Source organism: Sminthopsis crassicaudata, chromosome 4 (assembly GCF_048593235.1).
Source record: "Sminthopsis crassicaudata isolate SCR6 chromosome 4, ASM4859323v1, whole genome shotgun sequence".
Classification (NCBI taxonomy): Eukaryota; Metazoa; Chordata; class Mammalia; order Dasyuromorphia; family Dasyuridae; genus Sminthopsis; species Sminthopsis crassicaudata.
In genome coordinates this window covers 353,308,144-353,333,780 of record NC_133620.1, presented here as the reverse complement: position 1 = coordinate 353,333,780, position 25,637 = coordinate 353,308,144, and the positions used below count along the sequence as shown (strand labels likewise).

Below are 25,637 nucleotides of genomic sequence, written 5' to 3'. Positions count from 1 at the left end.
TTCTGAGGTTATCTGGGGTCCCAGAACAAATCCAGGTTAGTCTTTCCATTAGGTTGGCTTTCCTGGCCTGGTTTCCTGGGATATTTTATTGGTTACCTTTCTTGCATCTCCTCCCATCCATCTGCAACCCTTCTAAAGGCGGCTCCCCACTTCCCTCCCCTCTCCCCTACTTCCTTCCCCTCCCCCCACTTCCTGCCACTCCCCCACTTCCCTCTCCTTCCCCCCACTCCCTTCCCTTCCCCCCCATTTCCTTTCCCTTCCCCCACTTCCCTCTCCCTACTTCCTTCCCCTCCCCCATTTCCTTTCCCTTCCCCCTTATTTCCTTCCTCTCTCCCTACTTCCTTCTCCTCCCCCACTTCCCTCTCCCTACTTCCTTCCCCCCCACTTCCTTTCCCTTCCCCCTTATTTCCTTCCCCCCCACTTCCCTCCCCCCTCCCCGCTCTCAGCTCACCCTAAGCTTTCCCCTTCTCTCATCCCGAAGTCTTTCTCCTGGCTCTGGAGTACATTGATTGCCCCGAGATTTAGGAGTCCTGACTTCTAGTCCTGCCTCGGCCTCTGACTCTCGGTGATCTCGAGCCAGTCTGGCCTCAGTTTCTCCGGCTGTAAAACACAGAGATTGCTCTCCGAAGGTTCCCTTCAGCGCAGACTGCCGCGGAGAGCGCAACGGCCATTTGCTGAGTGGGATAATGACGGGGATCTGGGACTTGTATAGCATTAAATTGCATCGCCAGGGTGGGAATGAGACGGCCCGGGAGGTCTCCGAAGCTCTTTTGGAAAAGGTACCGGGATGGCCAATCTCTTTTGATGATTTATTTTAACACTTTTTATAGCCCATGAATCACAGTGCATCCCTCCCAGCCCCGCTTCCAGCACCCGTCCGCCTCCCCTCCCAGGGTCCCGAAGTCTTTGAAGTGCCTCGGGATCCTCAGGCCCCGCCTAGTCTGCACCTCGCTCCACCCCAATTCCGGAGCTCAAGTTGCCTCTCTCCGCCCAATATCACGAACTACAAGTCCCAGGACACTCCACCCCCAAGTCCTTTTTCCCGCCGCGAGATCGCCCCCTGCCGGCTCAGCGGGCGTGCCGGGAGAACCTCCTTCTCATTGGTCTCGAGTTCCTGTCAGTCACCCGGGACCGGAGAGGGGCGGGGCGAAATAGGAAGATCCGGATCCGGAGCGGCTGAAAGGCGGAAGTGGAGGCCGGAGCCTGGGACACTGCTTGGGGGGAGAGGAGCGGAGCCAGTCCGCAGAGCCGGCCCCTGCAGCTTCGTCGTCCCAGAGCCTCGGTGAGTAAGCCTGTCCTGGGGCCTCCGTGGGCTCCCGCCCACGCCTCAACTCTGCCAGGCCTTTCCCTTCCCTCCTTTATCCCTCCTCCCCCCCTCTCCGCCCGACCCCAGTTGAGGGGACACTGGCCCCTCCCAGGGTCCCGGCGTCTGACCCCTCCCCCGACCCGTAGTCCGACGGGGTTGGGGGGGGGGTCTCCTCCGTCTACGCCCGGGCAGGGAGGACCCGAGTCCCGCGGCACGTCCTGCTTTGCCCTGCCCGGCTCGGGCCTCTGCGAGCCCCCCTTTATCCCTTTTCCTAGCACCTGGGGCGAGCTAGGGCCGACCCCCCGCTCCTGGCCTTGAGGTCCGTGTTGAGACCGGCTCCTGATCTCGGGGATGTCGCCTGCGGGGCTGCGGCCGCTGCGCCCCTCCCCTCCTCCAGCTGTGGGGGGCGTTCCCCTTCTTCTCCGCCCCCCGGAAACCGTGCGCTGTTACCTGTCCGGCGCCCGTCCTAAATTTTTTCCCCAGTTGCCCGAGACCTCCTCAACTCCTTTTCCATGACTGAGGACTGACTCTGGAAGGGGCAGAGAGGGCGGGAAACGAGAACTTAAGCGCACCTACTATGTGCCGGGCGTGTGCCACGCGATTTACCAGCACCTTGGATCCTCGCTGCAGCCTCGTGAGATAGGGGCTCTGGTCAGTCCCTTTTACAGTTGGGGAAACCAAGTCAGTCAGGAGCGAAGCGGCGTGCCAGGGTCACTCAGCAGCGTCCTGCGGTCTCGGGTCTGCCCGACTCAGCATGTTTCCATTACACCCCCTGGACACTCGCTGTGTGCCTAGCTTCCCTTTTCTCCGCTCTTTCCCCCTTCCTGTCTTCTTCGCTTTCCGTCCTTTCCCCACCGGGGCCTTGGGCTCCTTCTGAGAGCTGAGGCTCTGCCTGCCTTAGGGGTAAATCGAGAGCAGGCCTCCTTTCTTCACCCTTTCCTCCCATCCTAATATTTCCTGTAGACACAGCCCTTTTTTGTGAACATCTTCCCATCCCCGGCACTTACTCAGTTTAGGTACAACTCCACTAGCTCAACTGCCTGCCCCTGGGTTGGCCCCCTCCTCCCGGAGCACGTGAGTGTTTTCCAAGCTTCCTCCGAGGGACGGCTCCTCCTAGGACAGCTGTCTGTGGCTCCCTGGAAGGGGAAGTGAGCTAGGGAGCTCCCAGAGGGCGAAGGGCCGGAGCTTCACCCTAAAGCAACAGGTCCAGCATCTGGCGTTTATAGCTGGAGCCCTGATACATTCAGGAAACTTTTTACAACTATTTGTGTGAATACTTAGCTAAATAGAAATCTGCCCCCCAAAGGGCCGGGGAAGTTGGTCTCTTTTGTCGGTGATTGGGGTGCTGCTTTCCATTCAGGGAGAGACCTTGGGAATCCAAAATAGAGGCCAGACACTGGCTTGGTCTCCTCGGGCCATGAGACCCCCGCATGTCCCAGGAGGCTCTTAGCTTATCTTAAGCCATTATTTGTGGTTTTAGTTTTCTTAGGAATAGTTAATAGTAATAATCATTACAGTTATAGTTTGTTTCTTAGGTTTCCTATCAATGGGTAGATTTTTTTTTTTTTAAATAGATTTTTGTTTTAGTTCTTCGGGGTATTTATTTCTGATGAGTAATTTATAACCCTACTTAGCAGTTGGAACTTAAGTTTCTTAATTTGTCTTTCCTACTTGTATATACACTGCTTGTTAAGGGATAAGACAGTGTGCTTTGGTGAGTGAGGGTCAGTAAGGGGGTGGTGGATTTTTTTTCCCCAGTCCCCAGTTGTATTCCCCTTATCTCACGGATTTCAGTGAAATGTCATCTCTCCCTGCTGGCCTCTTCTCATTCCCCAACAGGGCTGGACAGGTGCGGATAAGCTTGTGAGCCATACTTAATTCTCTATGCACTTTCCCCTTCCCCCCCAATACCTGTAATACGTCTCATCAGAGCCTGCTTTACTTTGGCATCCCAACAAAGTAGTTTGGGGTATCAATGCTAGGGAGGGCAGATGGTTGGCAATTAGAGTGTAGAAACCAAACTCAATGTCACATCATCTCTATGCTGTGCCCTGTACAAATTGGTACTTAACAATTTTTGATGATGAAGCGGTTATGAAAAGAAAGCAGCCTTCCTCCAACCCAGGATGGCTTGTAAACATTTTCTTAGAAGCTGCATGGTGTTAATTTCTATTTGGAAACTAAGGTCTCTCATTCTGAAGGAAACCAAGAGCCTGGGAGAGAACCCTGGTCATTTGCACTTCTACTGCAGTCCCAGTAGAATAGAGGTCCATACTGACGCTTTGGGACTTGTTAGCTTTTGTGTCACAGCTCTTCCCATTCCTCTACTACTTGGGCTAGTGACCACTGGCTTGGATATGGATCATTAGTATTCACATTCTGCTCTGCATACCTGTTGATTCTTTTTGAACCTTTTCTTCTCTTTTGCCTTAAGCCTGCTACTACTCTCCAGAGCAATTTTGTAGCTACTCTGATGCTGGAATACTCTTTACTTCCCGAGGACCTAAAACTGATAGTGACTGAAAACTGCCCCGGGGGGTCTGGCCAAACTGCATTACTGAAGGGAGGGGCACGACAGGAAGCCAGTAGTGGAGGTGTCTGGGCAAAGCAGATCTCTATTCAGTCCTAACTCCTAACTTTCATCTTCTAACTTTGTGCTACAATGCTGCTCACAGATGAGATATAACAAATATATAGGTTACTTTTTACCCTGAATCTATTAGTATGAAAATGGAGTATACCATGGATTTTTTTTCAGCTCTTCCACCAAAGTAAAACCATCTTATCTCTTATAACTTTATCAAATAGAATTGGAATATCATAGGACTCTATTCTATGGTGAGCTTTTTTTGCAACATAAAACCTTTTGGAGCATTGCAGTTCATGGGTTTTGTCAGGGTCCACTAATTTGAGTCTTGGTAATCTAGGGAAGCTAAGTGACGTAGTGGTTTAGTATTGGCTCTCAAGTCAGGAAGACTTGTTCAGATTTGATTTAAGTCATTCATTATCTATGTAACCTTGAGCAAGTCATTTAACCATTTTGTCTCAGTTTCCTCATCTGTAAAATGAGTTGGAGAAGGAAATGACAAACCATCCAGAATCTTTTTCACAAAAACCCCAGTTTGGTCACAGAGTCAGATTCAACTGAAACAATCTAACAATAGTAACACCAAATCTAATACCTGTTGGTCTTTAACCCCCTGAGCTCATTGGAGTATATTTTTAAAATGTCCTCTGAAACCCAGTAACACAGGATACTCATGGTCAGGTTCCTGCTGGATTTGGAGTCAGAATTCTAATCTACCCTCTTTTCCTAGCTGTGTAACCCTGGGCATGTCACTTAACCCCAGTTGCCTCAGCCCCCTCTTCCCCCACCCAAATAGCATCAGCCTCCCAGAATTGTTGTGGGAATCAAATATGATTGTAATCTTAAAGTGCTTAGCACAATGCCTGGAACATAGTAAGCATTATGTAAATATTAGTTATTATTATTATTAGACTTTAGGCTTTAGACTTTGAAACTAGCAAATAATAGCTCCTTCCACTTGCAGGAGTAGCCTCTGATCTAGAAAAGAATAGACTAATTTAGAAAAGAAGGGCTTGTTTAGCTTGGGTTCTTCCCATCCTAGGACTAGGGAAAGGTATTCACTCCAAGGGTAGGATAGACATGGTGCTAATCAACTCAGGTTCTCATAAATATAAGGAGCTAAATGGGACGTTAGAGGCTATGTAGTTGAATTCTTTTATAGATGAAGAAATTTTATCTTTGAGAAGGTAGTGATTTTCTTAGTCTCTAACGTGGTAGGCAGTAAAGTTAGGATTTGAATTCAAGTCCCAATTCTACCATTCTTTGTACTGTATCATTTTTACTTTGAGTGTAGAAAATACAGCAGGCTTATAATTATAATTTGGTGACAATTTCTTAGGTGATAGATTGAAGCTATAGGATTTTTTACAGAACATCCCTACAGAGTTGAATGAGAGGAAGGTGTTAGATGTCAGTTCAGTTCAATTCCATACATGTTTATTGTCTCCAATGTGCCAGACACTGTGTTAAGCTCTGGAGATATAATAAAAGATCTCTCTGGATTTATGTAGTCCCATCCCTGACACCGACCAGCTGTTCGGCTGGATTTGTAATCTTTTGGGGCCTCAATTTCCCTTATCTGTAGATAGTAGGATTGGACTAGATGATATTTAAGGTTTTTTTTTTTTGGTTTGTTTTTTTAAAGCACCGTGATTCAGTATATTGCTTTGGTAAAGACCTTTTAACCTTCATAAGCATCTACCTGGTAGGATTTTAAAATAACATTTTTGTAGTTGTTTGTGTAGGATAATGGTGCAACTTTTTAAGACAGGTTAGATTCTAGTAGTGAATTTAGTACCTCTGGGTAGTCCTTTGCTTTCTTGCTGTTCTTCCAATAGAGCATTTTATTTCCTTCTCATTGCTTATGTACAAGCTATCTTTGGTATATCGAGTATACTTTCTCAACTTCAAGTCTTAGAATCTCTCTCTTCCTTACTTTAAAGTTACTTCAAGTGATCTCTCCTGTTTGAGATCTTTGTACTTTTATTACCCTCCATTATTATTTCCCTCCATCTCTCTCCTCATCCTCATTCCCCAACTCTCATGCTTTCAATAGAAAATAAGTTTTTGTCTTCATATCCCCAGTGGCTAACACATAGGCTCCAGTGATAATAAATGCTCATTGATTATATACTATCATCTGTCCTTAAGCCTAACATCTGCTTATTAGTAGAGGCAGCTAGGTAGGACAATCATAGATTTCTGGGCCTGTAGTCAGGAAGATCCATCTGAGTTCAAATTTTGCCACAGACACTTGCTGGCTGTATGATCCTGGGAAAATCACTTAACTTCTGTCTCCCTCAGTTTCCTCATTTGTAAAATGAGAGTGATGATAATAGCACCTACCTTTCAGGGTTGTTTTGAGAATCAGTTGAGATAATTGTGGAGCCCTTACTTCAATGCCCATAGTAAGCACCATGAAAATGTTAGCTGCCATTGTTAGCTATTATTATAAGTAGGGGAATTCTTAAGGTTATGACAACCGCTTCTTTATGAGTTATTTGAGAATTGGACAACCCCTAGTCTGACTGCTTTTAAACAGTAGCAGTTGGATAAGCTTTACCTGTACATCCCTGTGCCCACCAGCACTTCAGTAGTTTTTTGCTACTGCCTAATTTCTTTTTTTTTTTTTTTTCCTTTTTTTTATTATAGCTTTTTATTTACAAGATATGCATGGGTAATTTTTCCAGCATTGACAATAGCAAAACCTTTTGTTCCAACTTTTCCTCTCCTTCCCCCACCTCTCCCCCAGATGGCAGGTTGACCAATACATGTTAAATATATTAAAATATAAATTAAATACAGTATATGTATACATGTCCACACAGTTATTTTGCTATACAAAAAGAATAGGACTTTGAAATAGTGTACAATTATTAGCCTGTGAAGAAAATCAAAAATTACTGCCTAATTTCTTTTGTTTTTTTTTCCCTTTCTCTTGTCTACTCCCCTCTTCTCCTCCTAAGCTTTCTATTTAGTGCAAAGCCACTTCCATTACTTGTGACTCTGCCAGCCAACAATCTCACTAATTTCCAGAGCTCATTGTAGTCGCTTTTCATTAAACCTTTTTATCTGCAAGGGGTTGGGAATCTCTTTGTTTCTTCACCACTCCTAATTCCTATGGAGTCCAAGGTTGGGAAGAAGATTGTGAACACCTAGATAATTTGTTAAAATCAACTTCAGATTCTCCTGGAATTGACAGTTAATCCCATAAGTGGGCCAAAATTCCATTTAGCCAACTAGGTATTATCATATGCTTTATATTTTACCAGGATACTGTGGAGGATTCAGAGAAATACAAAACATGTTCCTAAACCTCAGTTTATAACTGGGAAGACAATAACTAATATTTGCATAGTCCTTTAGTGTTTGCAAATCTCTTTATGTATATAATCCTTATTTGAGCCTCATAACAATCTTGTGAAGTATAGAAGCTGTTGTCCCCATTTTTCAATTGAATAAACTGAGAACTTTTTAAAGTCAATTGCTCAGGATTACATAGCTTGTATATTTCTGAGATGAATTCAAATCCAGGTCTTCCTTACTCTTAAGTCCAGTGCTCTCTCTACTCTGCAACTTTGCTTCTCAAGACACACACATGGAATAATTGAGAAACATTAAGTATAACAGTCCTTGACTCAGTCAGTTCCCCAGGTCTCTTGAGAGATTGTAATCTAGGTCTTCTGGGCTTATTTCGTCTTGTTTAGATCACTCAGGTTACCTAAAATATATGTCTGCCAGAGCAGGGTCTCTAGAGTCCTAGGGCGCATATTGCTACATGAGCTGTGAACCATAATGGTTGAATAGTTTAAATCCTTCGATCCTTCTCTTACTCTTTTATCTGAAGTGTAGCTTGAACCTTGTTGGAAACATCTGGGATCATAATGAGAATTATTTTTTAGTTTCTCATGCTCATTTTATAGCTTTGTATACTCTATAGATGCTGTATTACATATTAGGAAGCATACTGAGTGTGTCTGAATGGTATGGAATTGGGACTGGATTGTTCTCCTAACTATTTTTCTGATTTGCTGTGAATTCAATGGGGTTTGGCTTCCATTTTGAAGTTTCCAACATCTTCAGTGCAGCTTGTTTTTGTTTTTATTTTGGAAGGGAAAAGGGAAGACTGTGAACAATAACCAGAATTCCTTTTAAAAACAACTCTTTCCCATTCATGAAAAGAAGATTTGAGGCTGAAGGGCTTTTCTTTTAAGACACTATATAGAATCAAGCTTTTTAAATGGCTTGAGGCTTACATAATTGGGAGTTTCTATTTCTCCTAGTTCTCCCTTTTCCTCCCAGTTGCTCATCTGATATGAATCTTACCTTTGCTTGTCTTCCTCATTACTGATTTTTGGGTATCAAGTCTCCTGAAGTCGAGACTTGGGTCTTTGAGCAAGAAGATATTTCTGTAATGTAGAAATTAGATTTTGAGAGGGCATTTTTCTAAGCAGGTTATTAAACAACAACAACAAAAATATGCATCCATGAAGAATACAGCTAGCTCTGAGAATTAATGTGAATTGCAGGACACATTGATTATTGACACTTCGAACGCACTTAAATCCAGTATCTTAAAGGTTCTTTAAATGTTCGGTATCCTTTTAGAATGAATTAGATTAAAAGGTGTATGTTAGGGAAAAGTTAAGGTGAAAGAGGGGTATAGGAATAATTACACAATTGGTTTGTTGATTAAAAATTTTCAGTTTGTGTGTGTGTGGGGTGTATATGTGTATATTTGTGGTAATGGAATTCCCTTAGTTGCTCTGGACATGGATCTTAGAGTAGTAGGATTATTATGAAAATCAAATTATGGAGCCACCAGTTGAAGGGGATTAAAACTGGCAGAATTTTTCCAACAGTATGTGCTCGCATGTATTACATTTTGGTACTTCTTGCAATATTTCAAACTTTTTCATTATCATAATTGTTTTTATGGTGATCTGTGATCAGTTATATTTGATGTTACCACTATAATTGTTTCAGTGAACTATGAACTTTGCCATATAGGATGGTGAATGGAATAAATTGATGTGTGTTCTAAGGGCTACACCAAAAATCCCAAACAGCAACAACAACAACAAAAAAAACTATGGTAGATACAAGAAAATAAAGTGTTAGAGGATGTGATTTGTCAGAATTCCTAATGGATCATGTATCTCTTATTCCTTTTTTCCTTATTTGGCTCACAACTGAATTGTCCACCTACAACAAATATCAATTTGGGTGTTATTTATTTAATGTTATTTTTAGTGTTTATTATTTCTTGTGTGAGGGAAGAATCTTAAGAAAATTTGAGACCAAGGTGATAGAAGTGAAGTTCTTTGAATTTCATTTATGTTCACTACCCATTTTCTTATTATTTATTTATTTGTTTGCTTGTTTTAATATCATGGCTGTGCTAAGACTTTGTTGTTCAGCTATCTAGCTTCTATAAGAAGCTACAATCCTCTAAGTCTTTGGAGACTGAGAGAACTTTGAGTTATGTTTCCTGTGGCTACATAAATTGTGAAGTAGATGGATAGTGCTTGGTTTCTGGTGACATCAGTGAGTCTAGGCTGAAGAAATTTGGTTTGTTGGTGTCTGATACCTGATACCCACTTCCTTAATTCTTCCCTCAAGTAGAATCCCTTATTTCTTTCTAGTAGTGAGATAGGAAGGCAACTAATTAAACTGCTTTTTGAGGGGGAGGCCTGTGGAGAACTGTTAATTGACCTTATGCAAGATATCTAAAGAGTGCATTCTACTTATATCCATGGCTTAGTGGAGAAGTTTTCAGTTTTCCCAATTTGAGATCCTTGGAGTCCACAGTTCCCCTATTCTTGGCTAGTTTAATCCTTCCCAGCATGAATGCATGCAAAGGTGGGAGCAATTAGAAAATACTTCCTATGTAAATGAGAACAGAAGCAAAAGTAGACATTGCCTTGTTATAAACATTGATCCTGGAAGAGATCAGACAATAAACCACATTTTGAGAACTACTGGTTTGGGAGTTAGGTAGGTAGGGGTATAGTGACACAGTTCAGCAAAGGATGCTAGTGTAAGGCATTGATCATTTTTTACAGAACTCTTTCTCATTGCTCTCCTAAATTAGAAACCTTGTTCTTTCTTATTGGAGGTGAGGCAGTGGGCCTGTGGGGCAAGATGAGATCAAAAAATTTTTGGTAGTTTCATGTGTGGAGTTGAAGAACTTGAATTAAAGTTATAACTAGAGATTTAATATCTTTGGTACCTTGGACAAATCATTTTTCCTCTCTATGCTGTTTTAAATTTCATACAAGCATAGAATAGATGCCTCCAATAATCTGACCACTTGCTCTTGCAAAAATCTTAGTTCAGTCTAAGCTCTAATAACTTGAAGATTACATTAAGACTTTTGGGACACTTTATATAATAGACACCATGCTAGGCTCTGGAGATAGAAAGACCTCATTCTTTTTTTTTTTTTTTTTTTTTTTTTTAATTTTATAATTATAAAATTTTTTTTGACAGTATAAGATTCCGAAGGTATAAGTAATCTGGGTAGATAGACAGTAGTGTTAACAATTTACATTCACTTCCCAGTGTTCCTTCTCTGGGTGTAGTTGTTTCTGTCCATCATTGTTCAACTGGAAGTGAGTTGGATCTTCTTTATGTTGAAGATATCCTTCCATCAGAATACATCTTCATACAGCATTGTTTTGTTGTTGAAGTGTACAGCGACCTTCTGGTTCTGTTTATTTCGCTCAGCATCAGTTCATGTAAGTCTCTCCAAGCCTCTCTGTATTCATCCTGCTGGTCATTACTTACAGAACAATAATATTCCATAACCTTCATATACCATAATTTACCCAACCATTCTCCAATTGATGGACATCCATTCATCTTCCAGTTTCTAGCCACTACGAAAAGGGCTGCCACAAACATTTTGGCACATACAGGTCCCTTTCTCATCTTTAGTATTTCTTTGGGATATAAGCCCAATAGCAGCGCACCACTGGATCAAAGGGTATGCACAGTTTGATAACTTTTTGGGCATAGTTCCAAATTGCTATCCAGAATGGCCGGATTCTTTCACAACTCCACCAACAATGTATTAGTGTCCCAGTTTTCCCACATCCCCTCCAACATTCATCATTATTTGTTCCTGTCATCTTAGCCAATCTGACAGGTGTGTAGTAGTATCTCAGAGTTGTCTTAATTTGCATTTCTCTGATCAGTAGTGATTTGGAACACTCTTTCATATGAGTGGATATAATTTCAATTTCATCATCTGAGAATTGGAAAGACCTCATTCTTTAACAGACTCCTAGAAAAAGTGATCTACATTCTTTGCTTCCACTTTATCATCTCCCACTCACTTCCCAGTCTCTCATCACTGAAACTGCAACTTCTCTTTACAAGATTCCTAGTGCTCTCTTATTAGCTCAACCCAGTGGCCTCAATCTTAATTCTTGATATCTCTGCAGCATTTGCCACTCATGATCTCTCTTCCTCCTAGATACTCTCTCCTTCCTGAGTATTCATAATATTCTTTTCTACTTTTCCAGCCCTGTCTTAGTTGTTCTTCTCAAAATCTTTTGCTGGATCACCATTCTTGTACCTCTCATATCTCCTAGTTGTTGGTATTTACCAGGGCTCTGTCCTGGGCCAAATATCCTTTTCTCCTCTTTTGGTGATCTCATGAGTTGTCTTGGATTCAGTTGTCATCTCTCTGTGGATAACAAGTAGATGTAGCCTTAGTCTCCCAGCTGAAATTCAGGCACACATGGATGTCTTAAATTCATTATATATAAAACATTGTTTTCACCTCCCCCCCCTCCCCGTAACGCTCTCTTCCTTTTCTCTTTATATGTTAAAAGCACTGCCATTCTTCCAATAATATAAGGTTCAAAATGTCAGCATTATCCTCAGTTCTTCCTTCTTCCTCACTTGTAATCCATTGCCAAGTCTTGTTGGTTTTACCTCCATAACATATCTTGCTTCTGCTTATAGCCATCACCTTTATTTTGGCCCTCATAATTTCTCCCTTGGGCTAGGGCAGTAACTTCTTAAATAGTCTCCTGCCTCAATCCCCTCCCATCTTCTCCATAGCTGCCAGATTGATATTCCTAAAGCACAGGTATGACCTTATCACTCCCATGCTTCTCAGCTCTAGAAGCATTTTCTTACATTTAAGGAGAAAATACAAACTTTTCTGGCTTCAAAAGTAAATCCTTCACAATCTAGCTTCAGCCTATCTTTCCAAACTTGTTGCACATTACTTTTCTTCTTGTGCTTTCTGGCCACATTGACCGACTTGCTGTTTCTTATACAAAACATTTCATCTCTTATCTCTGTACTTTGCATTGGCCGATCCCCATGCTCTTGAATGCCCTTCTTTTTCATAGAAAGTCTTATAGAAGCCCTAGCTTCTTTCAAAGATCAGCTGAAATTATCATTTGAATCATTGTGCTAACATTTATTAGTTACTGGAAAATTGTGAAGCCCGATGTTGAGTTCTAGGGATATAAAGGCAGAAGTGAAAAAATTCTTGCTTCCAAAGAGGTAATATTCTAATTGAGGAGGTAACATGTATATTTAAAAACAGTTACCAAAAGAACTACAATTGTAGTTCTGGGAGATGGGATATTAGTAGCATTGGTGTGTGGGAGAATGGGAGAGTGGCTCTTGAGGTGCGTTTTGAAGAAACCTTTACGTGTTCCAAAAGGCAGAAGGGAGAAGGTAGGGCACTTCAGGCATGGATGACTACTAGTACAAAAGCACATAGAATGGAAGTTAAGTATTACATGGGCAAAGCTAGTAGTTCAGTTTAGTTAGATTGCAGTTTATAGGGACCTGAGTAATGAACAATAAGATGGAAGGGGGTAGGTTAGAAAGAATTTAAGTGTTACATCAAAGAATTTATGTTGTGTTCTAGAGTTAATATTGGTGACTTGGGATAATGGGTATCAAGAGAGGCCTGAGATAAGGAGATTAAAAAGGCTATGGCAATAGTAAAATCAAGAGGTAATAAGAGTTTGTGCTAGGATTGATGTGAATGAAGAAGTGCAGAGATAGAAACAATAAAATTTGTGGAGATGATTGAGGGTGAACTTTCAGGAGGACCCTGAGGAGGTTTTGGTTCTGGGGGTTGTAGTTGCCTATGCAGTAATAGGAAAGCTTGGAAGAGAGTTTTCTGGGGAAAGATAATGAGTTCTTTCATTTTGTTGAGTTTGAGATGTATTTGGAATATCTCTTTTAAAATGTTCAGGCAGTTGGTGATTCTGGATTGGAGCTCAGGAGATAGTCAAAGGCTGGATTTATCAATCTGGAAGCCATCTGCTTAGAGATGGTAAAATTAAACCCATAAGAGCCGATGAGTTTACTAAATAAGAGTGTGCAAAGAGAGGAGGACCCTGCAGAGAGCCAGTGTGATCTGGATAAAAATCCAGCAAAAGAATCTGACAAGGATTGGGTAAGCACTGGGGGATATGGAAGTTGTTCGGCAGTGGCAAAAGTTTCAGAAGGTCACAAAGGATGAGAAGAAAAGAAACTGTTTAGCCAGGCTTTAAAAGATTAGAGATGAATTTAGAAGAGACTAGTTTCAGGTAAGTAATGAAATCTAAAGCTAGATAGACTTAAAGGGAATAAGAAGTTAATGAAAAGAAAGGAATTAGTGAGGTTTCTCAGGGAATTTGAGAAAGGGAGGAAGGTTTAGGAGAGTAGGGAGGGATGGAACAGGAATAGAAGGTTCTCTTGAGGGCTTTTCTAAAGGAGGGCAGAGACTTGCGGGGGGTGGGGGTGATGGCAATTCTAGGCAATAGGGAAGGAAACAGTAGATAAGGAAATGTTGAAGATTAGAGAGGGGAATGATAGTTGGAATTGGGAGAATATGAGAAGGGATGATAGGATCTGGGATACACGTAGAGGAATCAAACTTGGAGTGCCATCTCTTCATAATAGACTGAAGGGAAGGAGGAAAAGGTGGGAGATGAAGTCAAGGACCTATGAAATGTGGAAAAGGGAATTCTCAGTTAACAATTTCAATTTTTTTGAGTATTGAAGATAAATGAACCAATGGGCTCAGCTAAGATAATGGAGGTGTCCTATCAACTTGAGGAATGATTTGGAAAGGGTCAGAGAGTAGAATAGAGATTTTTTTTTTGGACAATTTGTCGTGACCCCATTTGGAGTTTTTCTTGGCAAAAATAGTGAAGTGGTTTATCATTTCTTCTTATTTTACAGGAAACTCAGACAAACAGGGTTAAGTGACTTGCTCAGGGACACACAGCTAGTAAATATCTGATCCAGATTTGAACTTAGCTCCTCTCAGGTCTTCCAGACCCAGCTGATCCAGGGTAGAGAATTAAATAGGAGTAAAAGATGTGTAGTGAGGGCCAGTTGGGTGATATAAATATAAAATATAAAGTGAAACCAGTAGCCTTGATTTAAAGACTTCCTCCAGCTTTGAGGAGGTGGGTGGAAAGAGAAATCTAGACTTGGGGTTTGGCAAGACATGAAGGATCACAGAACAAGGAAGCAAATAGTTTAAGAGTGGAGCATAGTATAGAGTTGAATTGCTTCACTAAGGAGATGAGATTAGAAAGGGAAAAGAGTATAGCCAGAGATGTGACAAAATGGCCTGATAAAATACAATGGGATGGAGAGATTTCAGGTCATAAAGAGGACAATAAGTTTGGGGAAAGTGAGGTAGGTATAAGGAAAGATAAAATATGGAGGGATTGTGTTCAGATAAAGAAATTTTGGATTCTTGAATATGTTCAAGAACAAACAACTCTTTGTAAATGATGGCAAGATCAAGGATGTGGCCATTTTTTGTGTAATTGAGCTGAAGTAGAAGAACAACAGGTCTTTGGAGTAAAGTAGATTGAGAAATTGAATTAGAGTATTTGAGTGAACATATGTTGAAGTACCCTAACATGCCAGTTGGGTTGGGGAGTGAAGCTAGAATCTAGGCACTGAATTTATTGAGGAGCAAGAATGACCCAATAGGTCGGTACCATTAGGATCTGGATTGGGTGATAAATTTGGATAGAGTTAACCTCACAGGAGAATAGGTTGCTGAGTGGTGACTATTCAACTCAGTAATGGTTAGTTAAAATATGTTAGAATTGTACAACTAGTACTTGACTAGAAGGCTTGAGATACAGTGTCATCTAGAAGGTGCCAGGCCTGAGTCAGATGGAAGGAGTAGGTATGAAATGAGGGAAGTAGACCTGTAGTTCCAGAGGGTAAAGTGAAAGGGGCAGACAGATAAGAACTTTGGGGGTGGTAGCATTAAGGTTTATGGAGATGATCTAACAGACCACAGAGGTTAGAGACTGTGGGGTTGCTCTTCTGGTAGTCTGGGATTGGAGAGAGTAAGGGGTAAAGGGATAAGAGAATTAACCAATGGGGAGGGTTGCATTTTTGGTACACTGGGAAATGAGTCCAGTCACTCAGTCAGTAAACATTAAGCACCTACTATGTCTCAGACACTATATTAAGCACTGGGAATACAAAAAAGCTTAGTCCAGTTGAAGAGAGAGACTGCTGATGAAGGCAAGTGATTTTAGTGTTCTTCCTCTGATTTCACAACTAAAGACTTCCCACTGGAAGTCTATCCTGGTTGATTTTTCCTTCTCATCCCAATGAAATGTTAATTCTTAGAGGGCAAGAGTAGTTTCATTTTATTTATGTTTGTTGCGTGAAATTGCCTTTGAGGAATTGATACTCCATAGCGGAGGAAACAGATAGATAGATACAAAAATTTTTCTTTAAAATAAGATCAGGGATTTAAGTGGCAGAGCAGTCCTTAAAAGCCTCCCCTATTCCACTCATCTACTGTGATGAGGAAGAGGTTAATATTGACTCATTGCCTTAATAGAATTTAAAATTAAAATAAATAATCCCTTCACTTATCAGCCTTTCCTAGCCTCATTTTTGTTAATGATGACAAGTAGATTTTCCTACTAACATCAAGAATTGGAAGGCTAGCAACTCAGCAGCAAACCACGACTTCCTCTCCTCTTAAGCTGCTCAATGGAACTGGAGGAAATCATGAGACTGAGGTCAGTGGGTCCACTAAAAATTATGTTATCTAATCTCTACTAGCCCTTAACTTACCTCCTGAAAGCCATCCATTTCCTCCTCCCTGAATGATTCCCTATCCCGTTCTCCATTGTTGTTAAGAAGCTGTTATAAACCTCTTTTCTACTCAAGCTTTCCACACCTCCCCCACCCTCTTTTCTAAGGACCTTTCCTTCTATTTTACTGAGAAAATAGAACCCATTCATCATGAACTCTCTCTTGTCCCCCTCTCCACTGTTCAAAACCTACTGACCTCATCCCCAACTTTTTTCTTTACTCTCTCTGAAGAGGCAGCTTTTCTCACAAAGGCTGGCCCTTCTCCATGTGGCCTTGATTTCATTCCCTCCCATCTTCTCCCATGGATTGCTGCCTTGATCATTCTGCCCCTGCCCCTACTCTTCAGTCTTTTTCTCGATGCCTACAGACTTGCCCAAGTCACCATCTTTGGTCATTCCCACCTGCACAAAGTGGTAGTTTGCAGGAATCTTTCATATCTCTAATTCATTCCTGTTTGTTCTTTATAATTTTGTTACTTTTACTGTTGAATTTTTGGTAAGTTCTTTCTATATACATTGAAATAGTTGTATATATTATTTTTTTGGGCCTGCTTATATTACTCTGTATCAGTTAGTGTGGATATTTCCATGCTTTTTTGTATTCATCACTAACATCATTTTTTAATAACATAGTTGTATTCCGTTATTTTCATGTGCCATGATTTGTTTAGCCATTCCCCAGTTTGTAGGCAGCTACTTTGTTTCCAGTTCTTAGTTACCGAACAAAGTGCTGTTTTAAGTATTTTGGAGTATTTAAGGACTTTCTTATCAATGAGTTCTTTGGGGGATATTAATACACCCTAAAATTATTATTAGTAATAGTTTCAGATTCAAAGGTTATTGACTTTTTAGTCACTTTATTTTTACATATTTCCAAATTTGTTTTTTTGTTTTCAGAGTGTGGAGTGAAACTTCAAAGTTGTTTTGGTTTGATTTCTCTTATTATTGGCGATTTGGACCATTCTTTTTTGTGTTTTTTAATAACTTGTAAATTCTTCAATAGAGAACTGTTCATGCACTTTCACCATGGCTCTCTTAGGAAATGGCTTTTGGTCTTATATATTTCTATTGCTTTCATATCTTTTTTTCCCCTTTTAAAATGTTTAACATTTTTAAAGAGAGAATTATGTGTATAATAGGATATTATTCCCATAAATAAATTCTGATAAACTATCACAGTTCCTTTGTTATTATGGAAAATTACTTTTAATGGGTTCTTCTATTTAAAGGATGCTTCTTAATATAAATATGTTTTTCTTGTTAGGTGCCAAAATTTTCATATAAGCAGCATAGGAAATATTTAAGTATGTTTTCCTCAGTATTTTAATGCTTTCAATGAGAGATTTATTTTTGAGGTGTTATATCACAGAAAATCTGCAAAATAGGAGTAATTGAAAGTTGGACTTTGATTTAGAAAGAATCTTTTTTGCAGCCCATCTCATATTCAGAACTGTATGATTTAGAGAAAATCACTTCATGTCACTCTATTTAGTGACATGTGTTTTCGAATTTTTAAAACCAGCATAGTAATACCTCTAATAGCTATATCATAGCTATTATTACATGATACTTAGGAATTAAACAAATTTTATAGATATTGCATTTTTTTAAGCCTAACTTTTTTTTTTTTTAATCATTGTAATCATCATCATCAAGACCATGATTGCTTTCACATCTTAAAACACCAAACCCTTATCTGGGAAATATGACACAAACATTTGTTTCTATTTGATCACTTTCTCTTCTTATCCTACAGGCCTTAATTTTGTGTGTGCAAAAGATTTTTGATTTCATGTAATTACAATTAATTTGTTTTATTTTGTAATTGCCTCTATTCCTTGTTTGGTTAATTCTTTCTTATTCCACTTATAGCTGTGAAATTTTTTTAAATGGCAAGATTCTTTAACATTCAGATTGTATATCCATTTAACAAGGATCTTTTAATTGCTTAATCTGATGACCTCATCTTACCCTTCTTGATTTGTCTGTAGCACTGGACACTTTTTTTTTTTTTTTTTTTAGATTTTGTAATATTATTTTCTCTTGGTTCTCCTGCCTATCTCAACCATTCCTTTTTAGTCACCTTTGTTGGTTCAACTTCCATATTGTACTCCTTAAATTATAATCCAAGGCTCTCTTCTGGACCCCTATACCCTTACCTTCTCTCTTTTATATTCTCTCACTTGGTTGTGACTTCATCAGCTCCTGTGGATTTAATTATTTTTTCCATTCAGATGATTCCCAAATCTGTGTAATCAGTCCCATCATTTCTCCTGAGCTCTACTGACAGCTTCAGCTGCTGATTGGACATGCTATATGTGTCATCTCAGAAACCTCTCAGGCTTATGTCCAAAACTGAATGTATCTTTTATCCAAAACCTACTTGGTTTCCAAATTACCATGAAGCAATCAAAAATGCTACCTTTTTTTTTTTTTTTTTTTTTTTTTTTTTTTTTTTTTTTTGCAAGCTTATGGTATTCTTGACTCCTTTCTTCCCCCTATATATCCAGTTCATTACCAAATCTTGTTTCTACCTCCCACATTCTCACTTATCTAAGCTGACTTCTAGTCTTTCATCTTTAATTGCTTATTAGAGATGTCGAGTTGAGTGCTGGTAGACAGCTGAAACTTACATCTCCAAAACTGAACTCATTATCTTTCTCCTCAAGCCCTCCCCTTTCCAAACTTCCCTATTATTGTCAAAGATGCCTTGTTCCCAGTTCTCCAGACTCAAGCGTCATCCTTGACTTCTCACTACTCCCGTCTCCTAATCCCTACCTTTTCTATCCAGTGTTTTACCAAGACCTGTTTTCACATTTGTAGTGTCTCTTAAATTTGTCCCTTCACTTCTGATACTTCTATCACACTTGTGCATGCCCTCATCTACTCACACCTGAACTGTTGCAACAGGAGACTGATCTGCCTGTCACAGACTTCCCTATTTGATTCCATCTTCCATTTAGCTGCCATAGTGATTTTCCTTTTTTTTTTTTTTTTCTGTTTATGCATGTACATTAATTTTTTTAAAATGCATATTTCTTTATGGATCATAGTGGGAGAGAAAAATCAGAATTAAAGGGAAAAATCATGAGAGGGAAAAGAAAAAGAAGTGAACCAAAGTGATTTTTTTCTAAAACATGTCCCTCCTGCACTCTCCCATTCCCCTACCCAATAAATTTCAGTGGCTTCCAATTGCTTATAGGATCAAATATAAAATCCTCTGATTGGTATTCAGAGTCCTTCAAAACCTAGCACTCCCAACTCTATCTTTCCAGTATTATAGCAATCTCCCCCCTCTAACCCTCCAACATACTCTGAGATCCAGTGACATTGGTCTCTTTGCTCTTTGTTAAAGAAGATACTCCATCTTCCAGGTCCTGACATTTCTGCTATCTTCTATTCCTGCAGTGCTTCTTCCTTGTCTCTATCTCCTGGCTTCTCTGGCTCCTATCAAGTCCTGGCTAAAATCCTACCTACTTCAGGAAGCTTTCCTAATCCCTCTTATTTCTAGTGCCTTTTCTTTGTCGATTATTTCCTCTATCTTGTCTCTAGCTTGTTTGTACAAGATTGTCTACAGGTTGCTTCCCCCATTAGATTGTGAGCTCTTTGGAGGGCAGAGATTGCCTTTCTTTGAATCTTCACTTAGCAGTGCCTAGCACATAGGGGCTTAATAAATGTTTATTGACTGACTGTTCTCACATGGCTACCACTCTAGTTCAGGTCTTTAGTGTCTCTTGTCTGGACTAATATAACTTTCTAATTCATTTCTCTGCTCCCAGTCTTTCCCCTTTCCTTCACACAACTGCCAAATTGATATTCTAAAGTGCATAATTCTAACCATGTCATTCCTCTGCTCAGTCAATGCTAGTGGTTTATTTCCTCTAGGATCAATCGCAAGCTTCTGTTTACTTTTTAAATTCTTGTCTGGTTCCAGCTTAATTTTCAATCATATTATGTAGTCTTTGAGTGTATCTTCGATTAGTCTTCTTTCTGATTCTCAAGCCCTAATACCCTCTTCTCTCTTTGTAATGTATGCCCTCCATGCCTGAAATGCACTCCTATTTCATCATGCTGTTTCCTTAAAAACCCGCTTTCAATAGAAAACCTTTTCTGCTACCCTCTTTTCCCACCCAGCTTCTAGTGTATTCTCAAGAAATTTACCTTGTAATAGTATTTATTTTGTATGTATGTTTACATATTTGTCTCTTTCAATCAGATGTAACCTTAAATACAGACATTGTTTCATTTTTATATTTGCATCCCTAGCACCTAGCATAGTGCTTGGCATATTATAAACAGGAAAGCATACTTGGATACCCTATGGCTCAGATGTCACGTCTTGTAACGTGCTCTCCTGGCAGTTACAATTACTAGTCTGTCCTAGACCCACCAGAGCACCTTTGACCACTGTCCTTTGCAGTGTGAGCTCTACCCGGCTCGCCTCCTCTGAGGCCTTCTAAGGTCTCTGGCCACAATCTCTTGAATCTATAGCTTAGTAACCGGTAGCGCACTCAAGAACAACCACATGTAATCTTAAAAGCCTTTATTATACCTACTCACATAATGCCCTAACTGATACCCTGACTTGTTGGTTCCCTGGTGAACACCTGGTCAGAAGACCCATGTGTTCACTACCAAAACCCTTACCTCTTTTGGCTACCCATCTTGGCTTGGCCACCCAGGCTGGGGAGCCAGGGTGAACAGCACGAGGTTAAAGAGAGCGATTGCTGCCTGCAGTGGGCTTACATAGGGCCTGTGAGGTCACACACACAGCCAATCAGCGAGAGAGTCACCCATTACGAAGCTATCTCAATATGGCCAGGATCCCGCCCAAGGGCAGTCCTAATATCCACAGAAATTATTTCCGGGCCTCAATCTCCCGATGCACTGTGGCGCCCATTTAAAGGGCCCTTACAATTCCCTTTCTCTTGTTTTGCGGGAACCGCACATCTCACCAAGCTAAACTTTTAGCACCAGCTATAGTTCACTTGATCCATGAGATGACAGAGTGTTATGCCCAAGGAGGTACAAAGCAGCAGATCAGTAAACAGAAGTATGACAATAAGAACCAGGCTCAACAGTGGCCCAAATGTTCAACCCATTCATCAACGTCTCATGAAAGTGGCTACAGTCCTCTCTTGGTTTACTTCTCTTTGTGAGGACTTGGTATTCAAAAAGGTAGCCAAATCAGGTATTCCCTGGAGTCCCTTTCAGATCTTCCCATCTTAATGGCAGAGATTTTGCCATTGCTTTGATCTTGAGTGAAGTCCCTCTGGGAATTATTGATAAGAGTGGCCAAGTAGGGTATCTACAAGCAATATTCACAGGCTAGGATCTTGGATGCAGAATTTGCCTTAACCTTGCTTTAGTTTTTACCATTCCTTTCTTGTTAGTTGTGTGTTTTCAGTTACATAAGCAGTGGCATGAGTTCTTTAAATATCTAGGGTCCCTTCCTCTTGACTTTAGATTTCTTCTCATTTTTATTTGACATCACTGCCCAATTTGTGTCAGAAGACTTATGAGGATGGCTTAGGTTGGGCACTGGGTGAGGAAAAGGAAGCTAGAACTCTCATTTGAAGCTGTTTTCTAGTGTCCAGAAAGTTAAAAATGATTACTGCTCTTGACTAGGTCTGGTCTTTCCATTGGGGCCCAGAAATGAGGAAGTAAGGATTAGAGGAAAGGCTGTTTTGACGTCCTTCTGTGTTGTTAGAAGGCTGTGGCAGTGTTCTGGAAAGCTTTGGCTCCATATATCAAAAGATTGTTCTTTACTTTACCCTGTTTAGCACCTGTCTTTGTATCATATCAATTTTTAGGCATAAAGGAAATCTTCACAGTGATCAGTTGTGTTCTGTCTCTACTTAATTTTGGCAAATATTCAGGTTCAGTCTTCCCTATGTGTTTAGTAACTGCTTGTTTTGGTTTTATGAAATCTCTGCATATCTGCAGACTGGCTTCCCTTTAACTCCTCCATTGGAGAGTAGTTAGAGCTCAGTAGGCATTCTGGAACCTAGTCCCCAGGAGTCACTCTCCAAAGGAGAATTTTTGAATATCGTAAGACATTATTACAGAACTAGGAATTGGCAAAATTCCTAGGTGGTCAAGGATAGACCCATCTTCTTTGAATGTGGGGACACATGTATTTAATCTCCTATTGTGATACTTCTCAATTAGTCTCTCCTGTTCCCTCAAAAGTGAAGCCTTTGCTAAGGTTTTATAGCAGTTGTGATTCTCTTCCTCATAGCAACAATCCCTACCTTTCTGGAGCCACATACCCTTGACCTTGAGTATATATAGCAGTCTACCTTACTGCCCTCCCTCCCCCACCCTCCCATCCCCTCAGTCATGTTAATAGGGGATTCTTCTGACCTCTACCAGGTTTTCTTGAAAGTGGTTTATGATTTTGTTTAATTATTTTGATAACTGTACATAAAGATGACTTTCTCTGTCAATCAATCAACATCTATTAAGCACCTATTATGTGCTTGGCAGTTTGCTCAAGTGCAGAGGAGAGACAAAAAGTTGTAATCCTATGTATTTAAAAATGTGATTCTGAGAAGCAGTCTAGGAATCTCAGACACATCAAAGTTAAGACCCCTCTCTCTAGAAATTATTCCAACCCATCCCCTTTGCTGGAGTTTGTGACCTGTTAGTTTCTAACTAACAGCCTTATTCCTTTCTGTCGGAGACCATGTGTTGTGTGTTTTCCAGAATCTCATAGACATCAAAGAGTTCCCTCCTTCTTATTTCCTTAACTTCTGATTTTGTCTTGCAAAATATGCCTTTACTGCCTGAAGCACTAAGGATTTAACAACTTCCTTCTTCTTCCCCTGTGACTTGGTTACCAAAACTTGAATTGTTGTTCTAAATATAGCTGCTTTCTGCAATCCTGACAGAAATTAAAGCACTGAAACCCATAGTTAAATTTTAATTTTAAACAGTAAATGTGTCCTTAACACGCACAGCCATCATATTCTTTTACATATACCTTTAATATCTAATTGCCTTGGCTCTCATCTGTTTTCGGGAGGGGGGGTATGTTAGTGTTTTTTTAATTATCTTTAAAAACACCTTTTATTTCAGGTACCTTTTCTTTTTCCCTTTATTTTGGACATCCTTCGAGAAGAAAATACAATTAAAAAACAACTATACATTTAATAGGGATTGATTTATCATTTCTTTGAGTTTTCATTTTTCATTGTGTTGGATACAAAATTATCTATTTGAATTGTTTTTGCTCAAGATTATTAAAAACCAGAGACCTATCAAACAGTGCACTTGAGTCTCCAGCATGCAACTTCAAACTTAATGGCCAATATTCTTAGCTTTTTTTTCCTTTGTGTTTTCACTTACTTTTGGTTGTATTCAATATGAGAACTACTTTTGGGTGAAGAGCTATTTCTTGTAACTTGACATCCTTTCATTCTGTTTGGTTTGGTGTCTGGTTGGAGGAATAGGCAGCTCCATTCTACCAGACTGTTTCTGTTTCTCTATTCACAAGTACAAGTGAGAATCATTTCCCTTCTTTTCTGAAGAATTGTGCTCTTCCAGTTGCATAAATAATCTCTGTAGCTGGCTTGAGTCACTAAAGTATTCATGACATCCCAGCTCAGCTTTCTTCACCCACTACTGGCCTTTGGAGCTGTTATATCCCTTCTAGATCCTTTTACATTTGCTCTCCTTAGATTGGTAAAGTGCCTCTACTTTGTCTCTCAGATCTTTCAGTAAAGTTTACTTTATACTAAGGAAATCTTTTAACTGGAATTTTATAGTAAACTGATAAGTGCCAAAGAATGTTTCTTCTGATTCCCTTTTGGTGATGTCACTTGCTTCTTGCATTAGAGTGGGTCTCCTTAAGTAAACTGTTTTCTCTAAATCAACTGGTTATACGGACTGTGACGGAGTCCCTTAGCCAAAGGAGGTCTTTTAAGCAGACAGAAAACTTGAGATACCCAGATCAGAATCACTAACCCATTAAGCAGAAAGAGAAATGAATACTAAGTAAATGAACTCTTTGGATTTGAAATTATGATTTGGAGAAATATACAACCTGCTAACATTTATGTCTAAGGTTAGCTTTGCTTTTGATTCCTTAGAACAGTGTAGGATCTTAAGTAAGATAATGCAAATCTGAACCTACTTTGGGAAACATAGGTAAGTAAGGATATTTCCAAAACTGCAATCTGGGATGTCTGTTAATGTTACCTTGATATTATGTGGGTTTGTTGACTTATGGTTTTGTGTCAACAAGAATTTTATTTTTGCTCCAAAAGCCCAAGGCATTAGAAGTTTGCCATCCTCTGATCTAGAAGGTTTCTTTCCAGTTAAGTACTGTTGTTGTTTTTAATTGGGTATGTTGTAGAAGGAATTCTTTTTTTTCCCCTTTTCTTTTAAAGATGTTTTTAATTCTTTTTTAAATTTTGAGTTCCAAGTAATCTCCCTTCCTCCAGCCCCTTTACCCACTGAAAAGATAAGCAATATGATACCCCATTATACATAAGAAGTCATGTAAAATACATTTCCACTTTAGCCATGCTGCCCCTCCCTCCCCCAAAGGTAAGAAAAATAAAATGAAAAGAAAAATGGTTCATACAATTATCTAACAGTTCTAAAAGACTCCTGATGGAAATTGCTATTCACATCAAAGAAAGAATTTTGGAATCTAAATGCAGAATGAAGCATACTGTTTTATTTATTTTTTTTTTTTTTTACTTTCTTGTGGTTTTTCCTCTTTTCTGGTTTTTTTTTTGTTTTTTGTTTTTTGTTTTTTGTTTTTTTTTTTTGCATCATGACTAATTGTAGAAATATGTTCAATATGATTATACATGTATAACCTATATCACATTGCTTGCTGTCTTGGGGGAGGGAGAAAAATTGGAAATCAAAATTTCATAAAAGTAAATGTTGAAAACTTCTGGCAATAGATACCATGTTTCATGAGTCCTTTGTTATTTTCATGGATTATTGTATTGATTAGAGCAGCTAAGTCTTTCCTACTTGATCATCCTTACAAATATTGTTATCAGTGTGTACAGTGTTCTCCTAGTTGTGCTCACTTTCTTTGTATCAGTTCATATAAATCTTCCCTCTTCAACATTTTTTAAAGCAGTGATGTCCCATCACAATCATATACCACAATTTATTCAGTTGTTCCTCAATACAGTGCTATTTTTGAACCTCTTTTTGACTTTTGGGCCACACTTCCATTACTTCCTGTTAGTATCCAAAATTCCAGAGGCAACCATGTATAGATGGGACATGATAGTATTTGGGAGCTACTACTCTCCTATTCTCCTTTATTTACTTCCATCCATTACTGTTACATTACTGTTTATATAGCTGCAATGCCTTACCCTGTGCAGAAATTTTCTTTCCCTCTCCCACTTAATAGTATTTTGTTTTTTCCAATTATATATAAAGCTGGTGTTCAACATTCACTTTTATAAGATTTTGATTTCCAATTTTTATTTTCTCCTTCCCTCTCCATACATCATTCCAGATTTTTCTGAAATCTACCTGCTTTTCATTTCTTACAGCACAGTAGTATTCCATTACATTCATATACCACAATTTGTTCAACTATTTCCTAATTGATGAGCATCCCCTCAATTTCCAAGTCTTTGTCATTACAAAAAGAGCT

At 39.7% G+C, this 25,637-nt stretch overlaps 1 protein-coding gene across 1 annotated transcript in view; it reads left to right on the top strand.

Annotated features, from left to right (window-relative positions):
• Positions 1 to 1,126: 1,126 nt before the first annotated feature.
• RAB5C (RAB5C, member RAS oncogene family) overlaps positions 1,127 to 25,637 on the top strand; it is a 49,331-nt gene continuing 24,820 nt past the window's right edge. Inside the window, exon 1 of the mRNA XM_074261560.1 lies at positions 1,127 to 1,282. The gene's annotated coding sequence lies outside the window, so the exon portion shown is untranslated. The remainder of the gene's footprint in view (positions 1,283 to 25,637) is intronic.